General features: G+C 36.9%; 1 long non-coding RNA gene across 1 annotated transcript in view; it reads left to right on the forward strand.

Moving 5' to 3' along the window:
• LOC135213085 (uncharacterized) overlaps positions 1 to 32 on the forward strand; it is a 37,287-nt gene extending 37,255 nt beyond the window's left edge. Inside the window, exon 6 of the long non-coding RNA XR_010314077.1 lies at positions 1 to 32. This exon is cut by the window's left edge and continues 43 nt beyond it. This is a non-coding gene — a long non-coding RNA (uncharacterized LOC135213085).
• Positions 33 to 7,500: the final 7,468 nt, after the last annotated feature.

Below are 7,500 nucleotides of genomic sequence, written 5' to 3' on the forward strand. Positions count from 1 at the left end.
GAGTTCTGTTGTTAAACTTCTGGTACAGGTAAGTTGTGCTTTTTCTTCCGCTTCTTTTACGCGCTTTGTGTAGAATGCAATTTTGTATTTCGTAGTGTAACTTGTTACTGTTTATCTCGGAAGAGCTCGCCAAAGTTCAAAACCAAACTGTATATCTTATGTGAATATCCGCTTCAATTAATTTTTTCATACAAGAACAATATTGAGACGTTATTTCTTCCGAAGTTGATTTTTTACGGGCTGCTGAAGAGCAAGAGCCCGTGCCAGCATAAGACTGGCTTAATCTATCATCGCTATTCACTTTTATCCGCGTTCATACTGATATAGAAAGATAAGTATGAAACTGATGATAGAATCACGCCGTTTTTTCCAGACATGATGATGAAGCTGACGATAATGGAAATTGGAATGATTTTATACGAACTAAAATACGTAGAAATATTCTGATCGCCATAAATAACTTCGGAGTATCTTGCTAACTTTGTAAAACTGTTAGGGATTTGAAATCTGGAGCTTAGTAAAATAGGTAATATTGATTGTGCTCAAATTAATGTCTTTTCCGTGTCAGATCAGCTAAGCGGAAAAGACGTATTTAAAACAAACACAATGAAATAAAACCTGTGATGGTATAGAGTTTTTCGACAATCATTAGATGACAGTTGTACGTCTCATACTTGCTTTCTAGGGTTTTTCCTCTTTATTGCTTGTTTATGTGGGGTTCGAACCCTGTGATGCAATCGGTAATTGTCATTAGGTGGCAGAAGTTTTTTTTATGTGCTTGAGTTTCAGATTTTCGACCATGCAAAAACAATGCAGAAACAATTCATAGAATATTGCGTATTCGTGTGATCTCTTCTACCAGTGAGATGAGAGTAAGGATCCAAATGTATTACAAAATGTTATTTCTAGTTATGGTCAAGAAGAGACTTCGACACCTAGGATTAGTCACAGGTGATGTTGCAAGTGAGGTTTCTCATTACTCCGAAAATGGAAGAGAACTCAAAATTTCAATAAGTCAGTAATTTCCTCGTTGGCTTAGGGCACTATAAAATAATTGGCGGCATCGTTGGAATACCTTTTGATATGCTCAGGAAAATCAAGGTAAAGTTACCAACATTCACCAGAGTTCATTGCAGCTCTCTGCAGGAACCAGATGTATTTGAATTCATTACGTCTTTTATTTAGCTGGAATAAGCCGTTACTGACATGAAGCGTAATATAAAGGGTACAGTTTCTGTATCAGTTCCACATAAGAATTCAAAAGGAATAGCCTAAACATTTCCAGTACATGATTTAAACAAAAATGCTTGAATGCTTCTGCAGATGCTTGACATATTTCATAGTAAGCAAATAGTAGGAACTTCTTTGGAAATTGAAGTATTAACCAAAAAATAATAAGCTTAATACCTTATGGGTATTTTAGAAGTTACTGATTGTTCTTAAGTTAAAAGGGAATTTTGATGAAATACTCCAAAAGTGTGAGCATGATATTGAAACTTACATCTATACTGAATTCAGAAATTTCTGTAAACTGACAGATATCAAGAAGAACAAGTTAATGGCAGGTTCCGTAAAGAAATGCCGCAAACTTTTAATAGATCACTCCAAAGACTTGCACCTCTTGTGTCTGTATGTCTGTTGCGCCAGTAATGCAAAGCTTCGAAGATTCCAAGATTCCTGGCAAGCAAACACGCTTTCGTAATAACAAGGAATCTGGCGACGTCCGAAAATATTATATCGTGTTTGAAGACGTTTAGCCCGGGGTGTGCGCTCATCTCTGCCCAAATTTACGGGCTTTTCTCTCTTAAGTTTAATACGTAATTTCAGATATCCCAGGCCGTGACAGGCTGTCACTTCTTGACTGACGTTGAAAATGATATTATTCCCAGATTTTTTGTTTTCTTTTAAACTTGTGTAACACCTCTCTTGTGGATTGATGATTCATGTGGCAGCCATGTTTTGTATTTCAAACATCTCATAAAGTTTGTCATGTATTCATGACAGGTAATGCTCATGTACAGTAATTACTTTGCTTATTTTGTCATTTTGCAAGTGATTTCCCATTTTCATCGTCTCAACGTTGAATAAAAGGCATTCTTTCGATTACAACGTAAAATGATGGAAATGAAATATTTTGCAAATAACGTCAAATCGTGCTTTTGAAAATGAGAAAAGGTCGGTAAAATAAGTATATAATCACAGATTTCCGAAAAATGTCGAGTTTTCAGGGAAATTCTTGACCTCTTTGATCTCGGGAAGACAGTTTCCTCTGCTTTCCGCATGCAACGTTAATTAATATTATCGTTAAAGAAAAACTGAAATTACAAAGATCAAACGGAAATGTCAGTGAGAAAGTCAAATTCAGTAGCCAGGCTTAACATTGACCTTCTTGCTGAATTTAATGTGTTTGCTAATTTGCACGAGGGAATGGGTCCTGAAAATGAGAAAATGCAATGTGCGCTTAGTGCTTCCCACGTTGCAATCTTTCGTTCACCTACTTGTGATTTAATGAAGAGTCCGTTTTCCTTACGAAAGATGTAGCCGGGTCAGCGGAGTCGTCTTTCTTTGTCTTGGTATTTAAATTCAGAAAATCATTTGGCCCTCAGTCCCTCAGTCGTGAGCATTTACATTGTCGTCTTTAGTGCTTTGCTTCTTAATTAAGGTAGCCCATTCCGCCTTCACCTTTGGAAGGTGTAATCAGAGAAGGCGCCGTGGCAGATTGGTGTAACAGCTGGCTTATGTTTCCTAGGTGCTGTATAGAAATCCGAACCGCTGGACCGATCTAGACAAAATTTTGCCTGTGGCCCTCTGGGACATCTTATTTACTGTGGGTCCCAGCAAATTGGGGGAAGGAGTGGCTCCACAAGAAATTTCATGTAACAAAAGTTGTCTATTTGGGTGGGTTTGTTATGCAAATTTTTTGTCTCAACCCAGTAGCCCCCCTGGGGTTCCTCTGGGTGGCCCCCCTTGAGAAGGGCGGCCCCTTTATCATCTACTTATTGGTAAATGATTAACTGTCATTCAGAGTTTTCACGGGCAGCACCGGGTTGGTCAGCTTATCCATAATATATATATATATTATATAATATATAATTTATATATATGTATATATATATATATATATATATATATATATATATATATATTATATATAGTGGTGGGAAAAGAGAAGGAGGACTGATGGGTGGGGAAACTCTGCTACGCTAAGCCGTGGGCGCAATTCGCCCCATTATTTCCCCAGAGTTCCGACAGGTAAAGCCTTCGGTGACAGCCATTTGTCAAAGGTTATCGCGGCCCACAAAAGCAATTTACATATTAAAGAGATCAGGTGCTTTGTACACAGATTTCATCCAGATATTCATCATCGTCAGAATAAAGCTGTTATTTGCTTTAGTTTTCCCGATGGAACTGGGAGCCGACTGTACACTACCGTGTCTATTATTATTATTATTATTATTATTATTATTATTATTAATTATTATTATTATTATTATTATTATTATCCCAGCGCTTTGTTTGGGTCCGTGTATTTTAGGTTGGTTAATCAGCCTTTTAATTAGACTGACTCTCTCTCTCTCTCTCTCTCTCTCTCTCTCTCTCTCTCTCTCTCTCTCTCTCTCTCTCTCCCTCCCAAGGGGCTTACTGATTTTATTTCCATTTCCTCATTATATGAAGTTCGGAAACACCGTAGGTTTTTATGGCTGGATTGACCGCTTTAGCAATAAGTCACCATGAGGCTGAAGTGTCAATATGAAGAATATCCTTCCGTTTCATCTTATTTGCATCTCTCGAGTTTTTGGATGGGTTTGTGGTCTTGGTTTTTTTTATATATATTCGATTCAGTTGACGTAATTTAATGTTTAACTGTTCTCCTGGAGTGTACGTGTGGGACATTAAAAATTGATCATCCTAAGCTTTGCATTAACAAGTCGCAAACGTGGATGTTATACAAGTCCGAGAACTTACATTCTTCCCGTGACCTTTTAATTCTCAAGTTATTTATTTTTATATATATATATATATATATATATATATATATATATATATATATATATATATATACACGTATATAACGTAGTTCAGTTCGTAATCGTAATAACAAAATAATTGACAAAAAAGTTGAGAGAAGAGATTAACAAAGGAAATAAAATTTCAACTTAAAAAAGGGATGAGCCGTCTCTGAAATGCTTTAATGCCAGAAGGATTGATACAGCCCAAAGGAATTATTTGCATACATCAATTCCAAGCTTTTTGCTCGGAAAATGTTGTTTACTTTTATTATTTGGGCAGGGATGATTAAATTTATGCTAATAAGTTTTCCTCACTAAGAAAAAATGACTTCTCCTCGATATTTTGTTCTAAGCAGGGAAATATGCGTTGCCTTATTCAAGTTTCGTCTGGCCTCACATTCGTTTTTAAGGAATTTTGAGTTATTTGAGACATGCCAATCCAGTTTTATTTACGTTCCTTCTTATCTATGATGTTATATACTTCTTTTTTTTATCGTGTGTGGTTTATTGCTTTTCATTTATATTAGTATTGGGGAAGAAATAAATGCAGTTATTTTGGATATTCCATAAATGTGCATTCATTATCATTGTATTTAAAATTGTTGTTTGAAAGAATTATTTTTTTATTTATTTTTTTATTTTTTTTTTATTTTTGCTCTATCACAGTCCTCCAATTCGACTGGGTGGTATTTATAGTGTGGGGTTCCGGGTTGCATCCTGCCTCCTTAGGAGTCCATCACTTTTCTTACTATGTGCGCCGTTTCTAGGATCACACTCTTCTGCATGAGTCCTGGAGCTACTTCAGCGTCTAGTTTTTCTAGATTCCTTTTCAGGGATCTTGGGATCGTGCCTAGTGTTCCTATGATTATGGGTACGATTTCCACTGGCATATCACATATCCTTCTTATTTCTATTTTTAGATCTTGATACTTATCCATTTTTTCCCTCTCTTTCTCTTCAACTCTGGTGTCCCATGGTATTGCGACATCAATGAGTGATACTTTCTTCTTGACTTTGTCAATCAACGTCATGTCTGGTCTATTTGCTCGTATCACCCTATCCGTTCTGATACCATAGTCCCAGAGGATCTTTGCCTGATCGTTTTCTATCACTCCCTCAGGTTGGTGTTCGTACCACTTATTACTGCAAGGTAGCTGATGTTTCTTGCACAGGCTCCAGTGGAGGGCTTTTGCCTTTGAATCATGCCTCTTTTTGTACTGGTTCTGTGCAAGTGCCGGACATTTGCTTGCTATGTGGTTTATGGTTTCATTTTTCGTATTGCACTTCCTACATATGGGAGAGATGTTATTTCCGTCTATCGTTCTTTGAACATATCTGGTTCTTAGGGCTTGATCTTGTGCCGCTGTTATCATTCCTTCAGTTTCCTTCTTTAGCTCTCCCCTCTGTAGCTATTGCCATGTGTCTTCGCTGGCTAGTTCTTTAGTCTGTCTCATGTATTGTCCGTGCATTGGTTTGTTGTGCCAGTCCTCTGTTCTGTTTGTCATTCTCATGTCTGTATATTTCTGGGTCTTCGTCTACTTTTATTAGTCCTTCTTCCCATGCACTCTTTAGCCACTCGTCTTCACTGGTTTTCAGATATTGCCCTAGTGCTCTGTTATTTTTTTATTCTTAATTATTATTATATTATTATTTTAAGAAAAAGTAGAGTATTTGCTAAATAAGATTAGATCGACTGTTCTACTGATTTTTTTCTTTTTTGGCTATGAGAATGAAAAAATTAATAGCGACCTCGAATGCAAAAAATTTTTTTAAGGTAATTTCAAAATGAAAATTGTGCTTTCGTTTCTGATTTCGATTTTGTGTGCTCAGTTGCGATAGTTGGTCCCCGTATTTTATGTATAGTTGTATTTTGCAGACACTCCCTTTTGTAATGTTAATGAGACCATGGGTTTCCAAGATCTCGCATTTGGAATACGGGAATTCTTTTATTCCAGATCTTTTCTTTCTATACATTCTTTTTCGTGTTTTATGTAGATATTCACTTTAAGAGGCTTCTACCTCCTGACCTGCTGTCTTTGTTGCATTCCATTGCAAAATAAATCGCCGAAGAGAGAGAGAGAGAGAGAGAGAGAGAGAGAGAGAGAGACCCATCCCCTACAGTCTCCTTACTCCCCGGGACTAAATCAGCACGTCTGAGGAAGAGGAAGAGGAGGATTCAGCGTCGGAGGATAGGAGGAAGGAGGCTGGCTGAGCTAGTGAAGCAATCTAGATGGCATGTTTTCGCTCGATTACCATATAGATTGACCTCTTATTCGCTCTGCATTTATTGCACCGCAGCTTTCCTGACGTCTAATTCCGGCCTCGGTAATAAAAGAGTTCATACGAGAGCTTGGAAACGGCGTCATCTGGAAGCTCCACCGAGGATATCATTGCTGTCATTACCGTCTCTATGCTTAGGGCCTACCTGGGTAAATTGTATCTCGTGTTATTCATATTTTGATGATGCGGGAAACTGATAAAGTTCGAAATTAGCGGTGATTTCATTTTTTTTTAGAGAGATTTAGATAAATTTGTTGATCTAGAAAATATTGGACAGTCGACACATTTGGGGTAATTTGAGTTCGAAGCGTTTGGGGAAGAAGTTACAAATGCAGTGGACATAATCTTTGTCAGTATCCCCAAAAAATGTGATGTTTATTAAGAACTCTCGTTTTGATTTATTTGTGCAGACGTCGATGCATTAAATGATGTACATTTAATACCTTTAGTAATTGCGTTTTAAAAGTACGTTTAATACTTGTAGCCAATTGATTTTAAAATCACATGTAGCCAAGTGTGTTTTAAAAGCACATTTGATACTTGTAGCCAAATATGTTTTAAAAGTACATTTAATGCTTGTATCCCATTGGGTTTTAAAAGTCAGGCACTTAATCTCTAAGGCATGAACTCCAATTATAGCTTCTGTGAATAGAGAGTATTAATGTCAGTACTGTGCGGGTATTATGTATTCAAACTGCTACTTGAAATATTCTTCACATTCATCCTTCGACTCTTTTAGTGTTTGAGCTCATTCATAATGCATGTGATTTTATATATTTACAGAACGTCTTCTTTGAAGAGCTGCTTTTTCTTTTTATTTTATCACCCGTCTCCCTTTTTATACTAGCATTTTTTTTCCCTTGTCCCTTTTGTCCTAAATTTCACGGAATATGTTTCATTAGTAGTATGGCCTCTTGCACAAAGAAACTCATTAAGGAACCAGGGAAAGAAGCTCCTTAAGGTCGCGGGAAAATGAGGTAAGGCGAAGAAATTATTCCTAACTGTAGCCTTTACTACAATAGCTGTCAGCTCGTGAAATCTCACATGGTTTTGTAATACGCAGGTGTAGATACTCCTTCAGGTAAAGATGTGCTCGCTCCGTATCATTCTCGTTGAATGCAGTCATTAGGTAAGTTTATAGATTTATTTTGCTCTTAACGAAAAATAATCGTATGTATATCTCCTCAAAAAAGAAAATAAATGTCTCCAA

This window comes from Macrobrachium nipponense, chromosome 19 (genome assembly GCF_015104395.2).
Source record: "Macrobrachium nipponense isolate FS-2020 chromosome 19, ASM1510439v2, whole genome shotgun sequence".
Lineage (NCBI taxonomy): Eukaryota > Metazoa > Arthropoda > Malacostraca > Decapoda > Palaemonidae > Macrobrachium > Macrobrachium nipponense.